We start from the raw sequence: 17,681 nt of genomic DNA, 5'->3' as shown, positions 1-17,681 counted from the left end.
GCTTGTTTGTTGCTTAAAAAATTGTTTTTTTGGTCCTCTGCCTAATGAACTCGGCGAGTCCCATAGTGGTACTCGGCGAGTAGGCTCAACTCGGCGAGTCCATCTGGGTACTCGGTGAGTTCGAGCGTCAGAAAGAGAAATCTTCGGGATTTCTTGCTGTTTATCTTTGAGATAAATACCTTAATCATATTAGATCAATATAAATCCGATTTTATGATATATATGAATATATTCTTGATCTAATTGAAGATATTTATCAATTAATAAAATATTTGTTTCCTTATGTGATAATTGATTAATTATTTTAATTAAATTGATAAATTGTTTTGCAAGAAATCATTAAATAAATCAAATATGGATAATTATGTGATTTAGATTATTTGTTATTTGATCCTCTATGTTTTGAAAAATTTAAAACTTGCCCTCAAGTTTTGAAATTTATGTTTTGTGATTAAAAGTTTAATTTAGACAATTTAAATTTCAAACCCTAGAATTTTACAAGTTTAAAATTCAACCCTATACTAATATAATATTACAAGATTAATATATATATATGTATAATTAAAATGCTAGTCTTACCGTTAGTAGGCCTCATTCACGAAGCCGGTCTATAAGGTGGGTATAAGGTTGCGGCCTATAAAATGGCGCTTAATGGGTGTACACTCACACCCACCGCTTGCTTGATCGGTGGAGGGTCGTTAGCCGAACGGGTAGGATAGGGCAACCTCATCTCTTCATTAAAAGTATAATATGAAATACAAAGTAACTACATGTTTTTCAAAATTTCTCAATCTTAGTTACTTTAGGAAAAGTGAAGTGATGCAATCCCATGAAATTACACTTTGCACACTTGCTAAGAAGTTAGTGGAGCATGTGTGGTTTACCGGCACACTAATTGGTTCTAAGAAAAGGTGGCAAAGGGTGATTCATTGTTTATCATAGTTCGATGTATCTTAGTTACTTTAGGAAAAGTGAAGTGATGCAATCCCATGAAATTACACTTTGCACACTTGCTAAGAAATTAGTGGAGCATGTGTGGTTTATCGGAACACTAATTGGTTCTAAGAAAAGGTGGCAAAGGGTGATTCATTGTTTATCATAGTTCGATGGAGCGTGTGTGGTTTACCGGCACATCGAATAGGTGATCGTTACAATGAAGGCACCATGTGAATTTGCATGGTAATTCACACCCACTTTGTGATCCTCGGTATCCCAGTCACAAACAAGAGGTGCATATCGAGATTTAAACATGCCATTGAAAAGTTTCAATGAATCTCATCTAAACCTAGGAATTCTCAATACATTTAGAACTTAAAGTTAGGTTTTCATTGTAACAACGCAAATTTTCAAACAAAATTTTCATTTAAAATAAAGTGAATTATTTCAACCAAATATAATTATTCCAAATTTCATATCAAAATACAATCATAAAATCCCCAAGATCTCAAAACATCAACAGTGTGTACGCGTCATGCCGGCGCCTTCCCACGGTCCACGCTAGTACCTGAAACACATACATGACAACTGTAAGCATAAATGCTTAGTGAGTTCCCCAGTATACCACTTACGCATATACGCCTTTCCAGGCCTTGAGATAATCGCCTTCCGGCCCATAACATATTGCCTTCCGGCCCATAACATATTGCCTTCCGGCCCGTATAAACATACATAGCACGCATAGCAAATACCTTACCATTTATAGCATGTATAACACAAATCGTATCCGACCTTCCGATCACACAGTCAAACCCTTCCGGGTACAGTATAGTGAGAAGACTCACCTCGCGGGTAATGAAAGCTAGCGACTCCTGAAATCACTCGCACTCGATCCGCCGAGCTACAGACTCCCTATAATATCATATATCCCCTATTAATACTTTTATCTTTCAAGACAACTAACCCTAAGAAATTACATGTAGGTCAACTCTGGTCAACGGTCAACGGTCAACTTGACCGGACTCGGCGAGTGCAAAGGCGACTCGGCGAGTCTAGACGTCCTTCCCAACTTTCCCTGATGTTCCCTTTCTACTCGTCGAGTATCCCTCTTGGCTCGACGAGATCCTCGTGGAAGAATCGCGGGGCCACCCCGACTCCACTCGCCGAGTCTGAAGAACAGCTCGACGAGTTCCAGTCAATCTCCAAGCTACTCGCCGAGTCTGTTCATCGGACTCGGCGAGTCCATGCCATGCAGTCGATCAAACTGCTTCCTGAGATAAGTATTGTCCCGAAATACACAAACATGGGACCTTCTGGACCTCTAAAGGTCCTAATACAGGGTTATAGTCGTTTGGGTAACAAGGTACTAATCCATCTAATCACCAAATGGGTTCCATAAACCCTAAATCCATGCACACATCAACATAACAGAAAAGATCCGAAATATTACCTGAATAACGCACTCTCTGTGTCCCCAAACCGCAGAACTCGAATCCCTTGCTGTTCCTTTAGCCAAAACTCTTCTCCTCCTTGCACAACAATTTCTTCAAGGCCCTAATATCCTTCAATCTTGCTCTAGATGCCCACAGCCGTTTAGGGTTCTTCTCAGTCGACTAAAGACGGACAATGATGGCCTATAAGTGCATTATATACGTTCCAAAACCAAACGGCTAGGGTTTCCGCTGAACAGCGCAGACTCGCCGAGTCAATAATGGACTCGTCGAGTCCAGTCGCGAACCCGCGACCCAGTCTGTGGTCCTACTCGGCGAGTCTGGCTCCAACTCGCCGAGTCCCCTCCTAAAACACCCCAAAAACAATATTATAAAAATACCTGAAATTCCCGGGCTGTTACAACTCTCCCCCACTAGGACTAGACTTCGCCCTCGAAGTCTCACTCTGCAAATAACTCCGGATGTTGCTCCCGCATCTCACGCTCCGGCTCCCAAGTCATCTCCGATCCTTTCCGGTGTTGCCACTAAACCAACACCAGAGGTACCTCCTTGTTCCTCAGAACCTTGATCTTCCGATCCCTGATAGCTACTGGTCTCTCGGCGTAATTCAGGCTCGCATCCACCTAAATATCCTCTAGTGGAACCACTGCCGATTCATCGGCTATACACTTCCTCAACTGCGATACGTGAAAGGTATTGTGGATCTGTCCCAACTCTGGTGGCAACTCCAACCGATAAGCTACCCGGCCTACCCTTGCAATCACACAAAATGGACCTATGAACCGGGGCCCCAACTTGCCCCTCTTCCTGAACCGGATCACTCCTTTCCAAGGAGAAACCTTCAAGAGAACGAAGTCGCCAACCTGAAATTCAAGCTCGGACCGGCGTCTGTCCGCATAACTCTTCTGTCGGCTCTGGGCGGTCAATAACCTCTGTCTAACCTGCTGAATCTGCTCTGTCGTCTGGAGTACGATCTCTGTACTGCCCATCACTCTCTGTCCCACCTCTCCCCAGCAAATGGGGGTCCGACACCTCCTACCATACAACAACTCAAAAGGTGGCATACCAATGCTCGAATGATGGCTGTTGTTGTAGGAAAACTCTGCCAAAGGTAAATGCGCATCCCAGCTACCCCCGAAGTCTAACACACACGCTCGAAGCATGTCCTCCAGTGTCTGAATCGTCCGCTCGCTCTGACCGTCTGTCTGGGGATGGTATGCGGTACTAAAATGCAGTTTAGTACCCAGCTCCTCATGGAATTTCTTCCAGAACCTGGAAGTGAAGCGTACATCGCGGTCCGAAACAATCGAGATCGGCATTCCATGCCGAGATACCACCTCTCTCACATATAACTCCGCCAACTTCTCCGCTGATGAACTCTCGCTGATGGCAAGGAAGTGTGCACTCTTCGTCAATCTATCCACAATCACCCAAATTACATCGACTCCTCTGGCAGTTCTCGGCAATTTGGTGATGAAATCCATAGTAATCTGTTCCCACTTCCACTCAGGAATCTCCAAAGGCTGCAACTTACCATGCGGTCTCTGGTGCTCGGCCTTAACCCTACGGCAGGTCAAACACCTCTCAACGAACCAGGCGACGTATCTCTTCATACAAGGCCACCAGTATTCCTTCCTCAAGTCCAAATACATCTTTGTAGCACCGGGATGGATCGAGAATTTCGATCTGTGAGCCTCCTCCATCAAAGTAGCACGCGTACCGCCCACGAATGATACCCAAATCCGACCCTGAAACGTCAGAAGTCCTCGTCCATCCTTAACGAACTCTGAAATTAACCCAACGACCCGCTCTTTCTTCTGCATCTCGGATCTCACAGCCTCGGCTTGTGCCCCACGAATAGCATCCAATACCGGAGTCATCACCGTCAGTCTCAGACATACATCTCGCAATGAAGTGCTCTCCGCCCTACGGCTCAATGCATCGGCTACCACATTAGCCTTGCCCGGGTGGTATAGGATTTCGCAGTCATAATCCTTGACCACATCCAACCATCTCCTCTGACGCATATTTAGGTTGGGTTGATCCATCAAATACTTCAAACTCTTATGGTCCGTGTATATCGTACATCGAACCCCATACAGGTAGTGACGCCAAATCTTGAGAGCGAACACTACTGCCCCCAACTCTAAGTCATGCGTGGGATATCTCGCCTCGTGAGGCTTTAGCTGCCTCGATGCATAAGCTATCACATGACCTCTCTGCATCAACACTGCACCCAGTCCTGAAATCGATGCGTCGCAATATACGACAAAATCTTCCATCCCTTCCGGGAGAGCTAATACCGGGGCTTCGCACAATCTCTGGCGAAGTGTCTCGAAAGAAGTCTGTTGCTCGGGTCCCCATGAGAATGCAACACCCTTCCGGGTCAATCTGGTGAGCGGTACTGCGATCTTGGAGAAGTCCCTAATAAACCTCCGATAGTACCCCGCCAACCCAAGGAAACTCCTGATCTCGGAAGGTGACTTCAGTACCTCCCAACTCATCACTGCCTCGACCTTGGCCGGATCGACCAATATCCCTGCCTGATTAACAACATGTCCAAGAAATTGGACCTCCCGCAACCAGAAGTCACATTTGGAGAATTTTGCATATAGCTTCTCCGACCTCAGTACCCCAAGGACCTCCCTCAAATGTCCCTCATGCTGCTCTCTAGATCGCGAATACACCAGGATGTCGTCGATAAATACAATCACAGACCGATTCAGCATCGGCCTGCATACCCTGTTCATGAGGTCCATGAACACTGTCGGGGCATTGGTGAGCCCGAAAGGCATCACCACGAACTCGTAATGCCCATACCGCGTCCTAAATGCTGTCTTCTGGACGTCCTCATCCCGTACTCTTACCTGATGGTACCCTGATCTCAGATCGATCTTGGAAAACCAAGATGCCCCTTGCAACTGATCGAATAAATCATCGATCCTCGGTAACGGATAGCGGTTCTTGACCGTCACCTTGTTCAACTCCCGATAGTCAATGCACATCCGGTGTGAGCCATCCTTCTTCTTGACGAACAGAATCGGTGCTCCCCACGGCAAGCTGCTCGGCCGAATAAATCCCTTCCCCAGCAACTCCTGGAGTTGCGAGGACAACTCTTGCATCTCTGGATGTGCGAGACGATAAGGCACCTTCGCAATAGGCGCAACCCCCAGAATCAGATCGATACCAAACTCTACTTGCCTCGCAGGAGGTACTCCCGGCAAGTCCTCGGGAAAAACATCTGGAAACTCGCGCACCACTGGAACCTCCTCCACTGACCTCGATCTCTCGGAAGCCTCCCGCGTATCCATCACATACGCCACAAAACCCTTACATCCCTGCTGTAGACATTGCCTCGCCCTAGCGGCCGAACAAAAAGCTGATCCTGAACGGGTACCCTCGCCGTACACCGTAAGAACTCCCCCACTAGGGTCTCGTATAGTCACCAGCTGGCGCTCACAGTCGATGACAGCGCTGAATCGGCTCAACCAGTCCATGCCCACGATGACACAGACATCACCCATCGCAATAGGAACTAGGTCAATCGGAAACTCAACCCCGAAAATTTCTAGTACGCATCCCCGAAGAACCTCTGTGGCACAAACCACCCTCTCGGCCGCTATAGAAACGCTCAGAGGCCGACTTAACGGCTCACGACTAATACTGATATGCTGACTAAAAGCTAAAGATACAAAGGACCTACTCGCACCCGAATCAAATAACACTAGAGCAGGCATAGAGTTCACAAGAAAAGTACCTACACATATATTAACATAAGCATAACATCTCGACTTTAAATAAATACGTGAATTACAGCATACCTGCCACAACATCGGGCGCAGCGCGGACCTCTTCCGCAGTCAGCTGAAAGGCTCTCCCGCGAGCCCTCGGGGCCTCGACCTTCGCCGGTCGAGTCTCAGTAGTTCTGGTAGTAGGTGTAGATCCCTGACGAAGCTGCGGGCACTCGGCCTTCCGATGGCCTGTCTGGTTGCAATGAAAACAAACCATAAACCCCTTAGGACAATCCCTGGCAATGTGTCCTTCCTTGCCACACTTGTAGCAACCACCAGCTCGGCACGCCCCCTCATGACTTTTGCCGCACTTCCCGCAAGTGCGGCCCTTCTGACCTCCCATCCTCGAATCAGCGGACTTGATCCGCTTGGCTGCCGGCTGAGACTGAGCCAGCCGCCGGTCCACCTGCCGAGACTCGGCCTCCTCCCTGGCCTGGGTCTCCAACTCGATCTCGCGCTTCCTGGCATTCGCCTGAAGCTCAGTGAAAGTACGATAGGTGGAGTTTGACACAAACTCCCGGATATCCCTCCTCAAAACGCCTAAATACCGGCTCATCCGTGACTGCTCTGTAGACACCAGCTCGGGGCAGAACATCGCCCTCTCGTGAAACTTCCGTGTGACCACCGCAACGGAATCAGTACCCTGCTTAAGAGTCAAGAACTCCTGAATCAATCGTTCCCTCTCCACTGGGGGAACGTACTCGTCCCTGAACATGTCAGTAAACCTCTCCCATGTCACCGCTGTAATCTCCGCCAAAGTGAAGTTCGCCGTCACGAACTTCCACCAATCCTTCGCTCCCAGACGGAGCTGGTTCAAAGCGAACCGTACCCTCAGGTGCTCCGGGCATGAGCAAGTGTAGAAGCACCCTTCAATGTTGGCGATCCACCTCATCACAGCAATCGGATCCTGCGTCCCATCGAACTCAGGGGGTTTTGTGTTGCTGAATTCCCGGAATAGCAACGAATCGCCCCCTTGCGGCCTGGCAGCGGCCACGGCTGCGGTAGCGGCAGCGGCTGCAGTCTCAGTCAGTGCGGCGTACCGCTCTTCGAACGTCTCCATCAGAGTGGTCTTAATAGACCCAAACATCTCCGGGATCTCAGCCCGGATCGCTGCAGCTACCTCCTCCTGTATCATCTGACGAATATCCTCGTCGCTCACACCGCTCGAACTCGCCCCGTGGCGTGTGGTAACCATGATGTCTCTGAAATACAACATAAAATTATCAGAGACTCCATCAAGTACAATTGCACTTGATACGCAACCCTACTCAGTCTCCGATATCCAGGGATTCTTACTTGGGTCTCCCACCGACCCGGTGTCTTCGGTAGTACGGGCCCAATACTACCGACCACACCGTATCAGTATTCGTCCCAAATCTTCCTCCCCAAACCCCGAATAGTGAGTACTCTACTTTGATATGCACTATCTACCTGTACGCTACCAAATATCTCATATCGGCAAACTCCCTAGACTAATGCATCACAAATCAGGCCACTCTAGTCCTATCATGAATACCTAGTCTTCTAGCATGCATAACAATTCATAATTCATTGCATAACATAACATTGTAAGGTATTCTGGGGATCTTTACCGTTCGGGCGCTGGCTGATCGTACACACTGCTTCTTTCTTGTTTACCACTTTACCATTTATAAAAGTTTATGCCTTTATTATTATTTTTTTTAAACGATTTTCCTCAAATCCTCGGTTTGAGTTCAGTTACACCCGAAGGTACACCCGAATCCCTCAAACCAAGGCTTTGATACCAATTGTAACAACACAAATTTTCAAACAAAATTTTCATTTAAAATAAAGTGAATTATTTCAACCAAATATAATTATTCCAAATTTCATATCAAAATACAATCATAAAATCCCCAAGATCTCAAAACATCAACAGTGTGTACGCGTCATGCCGGCGCCTTCCCACGGTCCACGTTAGTACCTGAAACACATACATGACAACTGTAAGCATAAATGCTTAGTGAGTTCCCCAGTATACCACTTACGCATATACGCCTTTCCAGGCCTTGAGATAATCGCCTTCCGGCCCATAACATATTGCCTTCCGGCCCATAACATAATGCCTTCCGGCCCATAACATATTGCCTTCCGGCCCATAACATATTGCCTTCCGGCCCGTATAAACATACATAGCACGCATAGCAAATACCTTACCATTTATAGCACGTATAACACAAATCGTATCCGACCTTCCGGTCACACAGTCAAACCCTTCCGGGTACAGTATAGTGAGAAGACTCACCTCGCGGGTAATGAAAGCTAGCGACTCCTAAAATCACTCGCACTCGATCCGCCGAGCTACAGACTCCATATAATATCATATATCCCCTATTAATACTTTTATCTTTCAAGACAACTGACCCTAAGAAATTACATGTAGGTCAACTCTGGTCAACGGTCAACGGTCAACTTGACCGGACTCGGCGAGTGCAAAGGCGACTCGGCGAGTCTAGACGTCCTCCCCAACTTTCCCTGATGTTCCCTTTCTACTCGTCGAGTATCCCTCTTGGCTCGACGAGATCCTCGTGGAAGAATCGCGGGGCCACCCCGACTCCACTCGCCGAGTCTGAAGAACGGCTCGACGAGTTCCAGTCAATCTCCAAGCTACTCGCCGAGTCTGTTCATCGGACTCGGCGAGTCCATGCCATGCAGTCGATCAAACTGCTTCCTGAGATAAGTATTGTCCCGAAATACACAAGCATGGGACCTTCTGGACCTCTAAAGGTCCTAATACAGGGTTATAGTCGTTTGGGTAACAAGGTACTAATCCATCTAATCACCAAATGGGTTCCATAAACCCTAAATCCATGCACACATCAACATAACAGAAAAGATCCGAAATATTACCTGAATAACGCACTCTCTGTGTCCCCAAACCGCAGAACTCGAATCCCTTGCTGTTCCTTTAGCCAAAACTCTTCTCCTCCTTGCACAATAATTTCTTCAAGGCCCTAATATCCTTCAATCTTGCTCTAGATGCCCACAGCCGTTTAGGGTTCTTCTCAGTCGACTAAAGACGGACAATGACGACCTATAAGTGCATTATATACGTTCCAAAACCAAACGGCTAGGGTTTCCGCTGAACAGCGCAGACTCGCCGAGTCAATAATGGACTCGTCGAGTCCAGTCGCGAACCCGCGACCCAGTCTGTGGTCCTACTCGGCGAGTCTGGCTCCAACTCGCCGAGTCCCCTCCTAAAACACCCCAAAAACAATATTATAAAAATACCTGAAATTCCCGGGCTGTTACATTCATGATGGAGAATTAGTGAATCGTCATTCACTTACCTTCAAATTATTTGCATGTTGGATTACGACATCCTTTTTCTAATATGTAAATATTGTTGTTGGATCCTAGCCCTAATTTTTCTTATTGGGTGATAATTAGGGATTCAAATTCTAATCTATCTTTGTCCTTTCTATTTGTAGATGTCGAACGCTAACAACGCTGCTGCTAGTTCATTCACATTGATGAGCCTTGTCAAAAGGTCACTTTCGATGGAACGAACTTTAGCGAATGGATAAATTCTCACAATTGCTCGCTATGAGGACAATAAGTATGTCCTCGATGAGAAGCTCGAGAAGATCAACCCAGAAATTGCTACTCCGGCTGAAATGACCGCTTTTGAAACTCACGAGCGTGATGCAACGAAGGTACATTGCATCATGATAGCCACCATGAATGCCGAATTCCAAAAGTCCTATGAGGACATGTATCCGTACGAAATGCACCAAGACTTGTTGGAGAGATACCACCAAAACGCGAGGCAAGAGCGTTACGAGATTTTCACTAACATGATTTCCGCTAAAATGGGTCATGGAGAATCTCTTACCGTGCACCTGCAAAAGATGCAAAGGTATGTCGATCGTCTTTGCAAGTTGAATGTTGACTTTGGGGAAGACTTGGCGATCGACATGGTGCTTCACTCTTTGTCTCCGTGTTACAATCAATTTAGGATGACCTACCACATGAACAAAGAAGAGGTCACCCTAAGTAAGCTCCAAGGTCTCCTTAGGGTTGCTGAAAGCAACCTCAAGGACAAGTCTGTTGCACCCACTCCTAATCCACCCGCTGCTCCTGTTTTGGCCATTGGGCAAGGAAGAGGCAAGAAGAGGAAGGCTCCGTCTAAGAACCACCGCAAGGTAAAGTCCCGAGATGGTTCCTCCTCTAGTGGGACCAAAGTTGATCCCGCTAAGCCTAACCCTAACCCTAAGGAGGCAGAGTGCCATCATTACCATAAAATAGGGAATTGGAAGAGAAGTTGCCCAGACTACCTGCAAGCTATAAGGGAAGGAAAGATCAAGCCATCTTTCGCAGGTATATACACAATTAAATCTAACGATTCATCTCATGCTATTTCTTGGGTCCTTGATACCGGTTGTGGTTACCATATTTGTTCTGAATTGCAGGGAATAAGAAGAAATAGGGATGTGGAGCATGGAAGAATAAATCTAATAATGGGGAACAGAAGATCGTCGCCTGTCACCAAGATTGGAGTGTATTCTTTAGTGCTTAGGAATGGTTTGTGTTTAGATTTGAACGATCGTTGCTATTCGCCAGAAATGGCAAGAAACATCATTTCATTTCATGGTTTGTCTAGACAAGGTTTTAGATTTTCTTTTAATAATGAGAATGGTTCTATTCTTGCTTATCTAAATGGTGTCTTTTATTTTGAAGCTATACCATGTAATGGAATTTATGAAACCGTTATGATTGTAGATAACTTAGGAAATGATGTTTTATGCATGGATTCTTCCAATGGTATGGATAGAGCGTCCTTGTGGCATTGTCGTCTTGGACATGTCAACAAGAAGCGCATATCCAAACTCCAAAAGGATGAAGTGTTGGAGTCATTCGACCTTAGGGAAGATGACACATGCGAGTCTTGTTTGCTTGGAAAGATGACTAAGTCACCCTTCACAAGTACATGTGAAAGGGGTGAGGGTCTATTGGACCTAATACATACCGATGTATGTGGACCATTTAGATCAACCACGAAGGATGGGAACCGCTTCTATGTGACTTTTACCGATGACTATAGTAGATATGGGTATATCTACTTAATCAAGCAAAAGTCAGAAACGTTTGAAAGGTTCAAAGAGTTCAAGAATGAAGTGGAGAATCAATTGGGCAGGAAAATCAAGATGCTTCGATCCGATCGAGGAGGAGAGTACCTAAGTCTTGAATTCCACGATTATCTCAATGAGTGTGGAATAGTTTCACAATTGACGCCACCTAGGACACCGCAGTTGAATGGTGTGGCAGAAAGGCGTAATCGAACATTGTTAGACATGATTCGCTCTATGATGAGTTGTGCTTCACTATATATCTCTTTTTGGGGGTATGCCTTAGAGACTGCCACCCATATCCTTAACCGAGTCCCTACTAAGAAGGTTGCCAAAACACCTCACAAGATGTGGACAAGGAAAGCTCCCTCGTTGGCACACATCAAGGTTTGGGGTTGCGAGGCTTTCGTAAGACGAGATACTCACGACAAGCTCGAACCTCGTAGTGAGCGATGTATTTTCATCGGCTACCCGCAGAAATCCTTTGGATATCTCTTCTATAGACCGAAGGACAATGTTGTCTTTGTTGCGAGGAGAGGAGTTTTCCGAGAGCGAGAACTCATAAGCCAAGGAGACAGTGGGAGGCAAATCGAGCTTGAAGAGATTCAAGAGTCGATAGATGAAGGAACCTCTACCATTGGCGCTTAACCCGAGGAGGAAACTCCGGTTGAACCGATTGACGAATCCTTACCTCTTAGACGTTCCGAAAGAGTTAGAGTTCAACCCCAGTTTTATGGTTTTCATATTACTACCGAAAGGGATACGTATATTAGTGATGGTACACTAATAAATCTAGATGAACCTAATAGCTATAAGGAAGCCATGGCAGGCCCGGAGTCTGCGAAATAGAAAGAGGCGATGGACAGCGAGATCCAGTCCATGTATGACAACCAAGTTTGGAATTTGGTTGATTATATGCCCGGACGTAAGACCGTTGGGTGCAAATGGATCTTCAGGAAGAAGACCGACGTGGATGGAAACGTACACACATATAAAGCGCAATTGGTTGCGAAGGGCTTTACTCAAACTCTTGGAGTTGACTATGATGAGACCTTCTCACCAGTTGCGAAGATAAAATCTATTAGAGTGATGCTAGCTATTACCACATTTCATGATTATGAGATTTGGCAAATGGATGTCAAAACCGCTTTCCTTAATGGGAAGTTGGCTGAAGATGTTTACGTGGCTCAGCCAGAAGGTTTTGTCGATCCGAAGCATCCAAATAGAGTGTGTAAGCTTGAGATGTCCATTTATGGACTTAAGCAAGCGTCTCGCAGATGGAATCTTTGCTTCGATGAAAAAGTCAAAGAGTTTGGATTTGTACGAAGCGAAGATGAATCATGTGTGTATGTCAAAGCCAGTGGGAGTATAGTAAGCTTCCTCGTTCTGTATGTCGATGATATACTACTCATAGGAAACGACGTCCCGACTTTGCAGGAGGTTAAGTCCTAGCTCGGGAAGTGCTTCGCTATGAAGGACCTCGGAGAGGCTTCCTATATTCTGGGAATAAGGATAGTGAGAGAGCGAAGTAAGAGACTAATAGGACTTAGTCAGAACACTTACTTAGATAAGGTACTAAAACGTTTTAGTATGGAAAACTCGAAGAAGGGAGAATTACCGATACAAAGTAATGCCAAGTTGAGTAAGACTCAAAGTCCGAGTACCAAAGCTGAAATAGCAGAAATGAGCCGAGTACCATACGCTTCCGCAGTTGGCTCAATCATGTATCCTATGACTTGTACTCAACCTGATGTAGCCTTTGCTTTGAGCATGGTTAGCAGATATCAAGGGAACCCTGACAGAACCCATTGGATTGCGGTGAAGAATATCCTTAAGTACCTTCGGAGGACGAAGGAATGGTTCTTAGTCCTCGGAGGGAGTGATGACTTGAAGGTGCGAGGGTATAGTGACGCCAGCTTTCAGACCGACAGGGACAACTACCGTTCGTAGTCGGGCTGGGTCTTTACCCTGAATGGAGGAGCAGTAACTTGGAAAAGTTCCAAGCAGGAAACCGTAGCTGATTCAATGTGCGAATCAGAGTACATTGTTGCGAGCGAAGCGTCGAAGGAGGCAATATGGCTAAAGAACTTCATCGGTGATCTTGGAGTTGTACCTGCCATGAAGGAGTCCATGGAGATTTTCTGTGATAATGAAGGAGCGGTTGCCTTGACCAAGGAACCGAGGGATCATGGTAGATCTCGACATATCGACAGAAAATACCACTTTATAAGACATCGTGTAGAAGAAGGACAATTCGTAGTGAAGAGGATATCATCAGAAGATAACCCAGCGGATCCGCTTACGAAGGGACTGAGTAGGGTTAAGCACTTGCAACATGCTAGGAGTATTGGGCTGAAGGATGATATTAGTGTACATTAGATAGTAGTAGAAACGTGTAATAGATAAATGTAATTAACATTTGATGATTAAATAAAAGAGTATTATTTAAGAGTAATGTTACTGTCTTATGTTAATTGTTTAACTATTGTTTCATTTTGCATGTTTTGACTTCCAGAATAATTGAGTTTATTAAGAATAATCGAATTGTTTAAATTGTCCATAATCGTTCATATGTTGGAAGTAGGTATGAATGAAGATTGTCATGAATTGGTGTGTAGATTGTCTAAATGGTATTAGACATAGCAAAATTTTTTTGCAACGTTCATGAGTGCTTATGAACTAGTTTTGAGCATTGGAATAAACCCGCGCTTGCTGGAATCACCTTATGGAATGTGATAAAAAGGGTGATCGCAAGACGATAATATCATATGGTCTTAAAACCTAGATATATGGTTTGTTATTTGTTAATTGGTTGTACATTGATAATGCGAAACCGCATCAATAACTTGATGTTATAAAACGCATTGTTGTGTATAGTTGATTAATGAATAAGTAAATGCATATAAGTCGAAGTTTATCTGTTACTTTTATCCTAAGAGGTTAAAAGCGATATCTCGGCCGCTCGATGATTTGATTTGACTTATGTGTCGGGCCCGGCCAGAACTGAATTGATGTGTTCGATTAAGTTCTATGTCAAATAAATCGGAGATCGAGAAACCAAATGCTAGAAAAATTGTTCCATAGAATTGTCAGCATGATATCTAAACAGAGGACTATACGATCCCTTATCTAAAGGACAAGATTGATTAGATCAGAGTTTGACAGCGTCTTTGAGAGCTACGATTGCTAATCGGAATATACTTGTATATATAGTTACTAGACTTATCATGGCCGATTTCATCCCCTCTCCTCTCTCCTAAATCATCCTCTTGCTAGTTGGTGTTTGTAAGCCATTAGAGGAGTGACAATTGTGACTCTAAAGCCTCAAGGACAAGAAGATCAAGCAAGTGATTCAAGGTAAACTTCTAATCTCTGATTTCATATTGTTATTATAGTCTATTAGTCATTAGAAGTCTTGGATTCGATGTATGTTCAATTAGAGAAACCTAGATCCAAGCATTAGGGTTGCATGTGCACATAGGAATGTTCATATGGCTAAAACCCATTAATTTACATACAACAACATATTAAATGTAATAGATTAAGTATAGTATGTTAAAGGTTACAGACATAACTTTATAAATAGAAGTAAAGATATTATTTTAAAATTCAAATTTAGTATGTATTTATGATTACATTTTAGGTTTGATATTTATTTAACCAACTTAGAATCATTATTAGAACGACACTACAATTAATCACTTTAAACTATTTACAAAATATTGTTTGGGTTGTTTAAGTTAAACTAAAATTTATATTTAAGTTGACTCTGTAATGTTATATTCATATTAATAATTTAAATATTTTATACAAATTGTTCCAAAATTATATCTTTAAAATGATAATGGTTTACATCTAACAATATATTAAAACTAATAAATTAAGTACAATATGTTAAAAGTTAAAAAAAACATAACTTTATAAGTAGAAGTAAAGATATTATTTTAATATTGAAATTTAGTTTATATATGGTTACACTTTAGGTTTGATATTTATTTAACCTTATTAAGCAACTTATAATTATAATTAGAAAGAAATTGAATGTCATGGGGGTTTCAAACGAATATGGTGAAAGGAAATATAAATGAGAGTTTCAAATGAATGTGGTGAAAGGAAAAATGTTTCCTTGATAATATAGTATGATATGATATGATATGATACAAGTGAATAACACCTTGTATTATACAAGTGAATCATACAAGTGATCTTATACAAGTATACTAGTGAATAACACACTATATACCACGTCATCACTCTTATTCTCTTATTGACAAATAATCAAACACCCGGTGTGCAGTTTTTTCCCCTTATACGACTACTACAATTCAACAGAACCATTTCCTTTGACATCTTGATGATTATATGATCAGAAAACCATTTCCTACCATCTTCATCGACAACAATTCATAACATGAACATGCTACCAGAAGAAGTTCGATTGGAATAAAGAAAAACATAAAATTCAACTTTGAAATATAATTAAAGCTAGATGACGACAAAAACGCTAGAGAATTTCGACTTGAGCTTATTATCCTTTTCATTGGCAGTAATCTGCTTTCGATGACCTTAACCACTGACTCGACGACGACAACCTTTGAAGATTTTGTATTCAGCTGATATAGTCATTTTTTATTCAGCAGACTCCACCAATGACCAACAAAACGAGGACGTTGAGTTGTTGTGAAATGATATATCAATACATTCGGTGTGAAAGTTATGTTTTCATTTGAGTAAAATACGACTATTTTCACCCTCTTCAAACTCTGAAAGCCACACAACACATTCTCACATTTTGTTACATTTTTGTGGGTTTCCGATGAGTACACAAACAAGGGAAGTCCCTCTTTTTTCCTCTTCCATTTTTACTTATGTTGCAAGCATTGGTAAAAGGAATCATTTTGATTTTGACAATCGAAGCTAAAATTTGCATTCAGTTTATCCTCTATCTTTTTTATTTTCAATCTCTAATTTTCTATGTGGAATCGTCACTGATGACGTACCTCATAGTGGTCTGTCGTTACGTAACTAAACATAAAGGCATCAAGTCATAGCGAAGCGGCCATTGGCTTGAACGCATCAAAAGAGAAACAACTAGACGACACTAAGCAGATAGGCCCGGGACCCAGCAGAAACCAACGTCGAGGCTAAATCTTGACGAGACAGAGGAGAGGGTTAGCTACCCCCAACCAGCGTACGAAAGTCGATATGAACTTACACAAGACTTTTTTTGTTAACAATATTATGTTTATTCATTTAAATTATATTTAGTTTTGTGGTTGCTAACTGGATTGTTGTTTAACATATAAGCTATATCACGTATTTATAGCAAATATAGAACTCACTTTACTAACACTATTTATCTACATCACATCCAATAAAACTGATTCAAATACTTGTTATTTGAATTTTAAATTTTTAATCATTGACTTTTAAATCTGATACCAAAATAAAATTCGCTTAAAAGTATTTCCTCATTAAAAATAATTCTAAATCAAATTTTTATTTAGTTTTAAACACATGTAAATAGAATATAAAGATCATTGTGATGATATGATTTTTAAAAAAAGTTTATATAAAATAATTAAACATAATAATTGCTAAATAACAATAAATAAAATTGTTAATTTAGCAAACAACATGTTAATTTTGTTAAATTTTCCAAAATGATGGTTATTTATTTGGTTAAATTCAATAGATTTGATAATTTTAATGATTAAATTTATAATTTATTAATAATTAGTTATAGACAATATAACACAAAAAAATATTTATATGAAATTTACCAAACGATTTTGAAATTATGTAAAGTATACTTGATTTGTTTATAATATTCGTCATAATATTAATAAAATAATAAACATGTTAAAAATAATAAAACAATTCTATGTTGAATAATATAATTTAAAGTAAGGTGAGAAAATGTTTGAAAATGATGGTCCAATGCTGCTCGCCCATCACACACGCAAAAGTTTTTAAGTCACAAGTCTTTAAAAAAGCCAGCTGCAAAATGTTAAGTATTTCGTGTGTTCCACGAGACACAACCAAAAATAGTCGGAAATTGTTTTTTAGGCTACACGGAGTGAGGCGCTAGGAGGGCTAGCTACCCTTGCTGCACACAGAGTCAGGGAGCTTGTTAGGAGCACTTGCTATTGGCTTAGTGAGAAGAGAGAGATGGTGGATTGATGGCTTTGATTGATTGTTAGCAATTGTTTTCATTTTTTTCCTCAAAACCATATTTATTATATTAACACACTACCATTTTCTATCTTTTTTATGCTAGACATGCTAATCCTACATGACATAAAAAAACTAAAAAAACCTACATGACAATGTGGTAGGAATGTTACGAGTTTGTGTTAGAAAAACAAACCGTATGTTACTTTACTTATCGTTGAATTAAGTTAAGCCTTCAA

The sequence above is a fragment of the Lactuca serriola genome, chromosome 5 (genome assembly GCF_051521515.1).
Source record: "Lactuca serriola cultivar US96UC23 chromosome 5, Lser_US96UC23_V15, whole genome shotgun sequence".
Lineage (NCBI taxonomy): Eukaryota > Viridiplantae > Streptophyta > Magnoliopsida > Asterales > Asteraceae > Lactuca > Lactuca serriola.
This window is presented reverse-complemented; position numbering follows the sequence as displayed.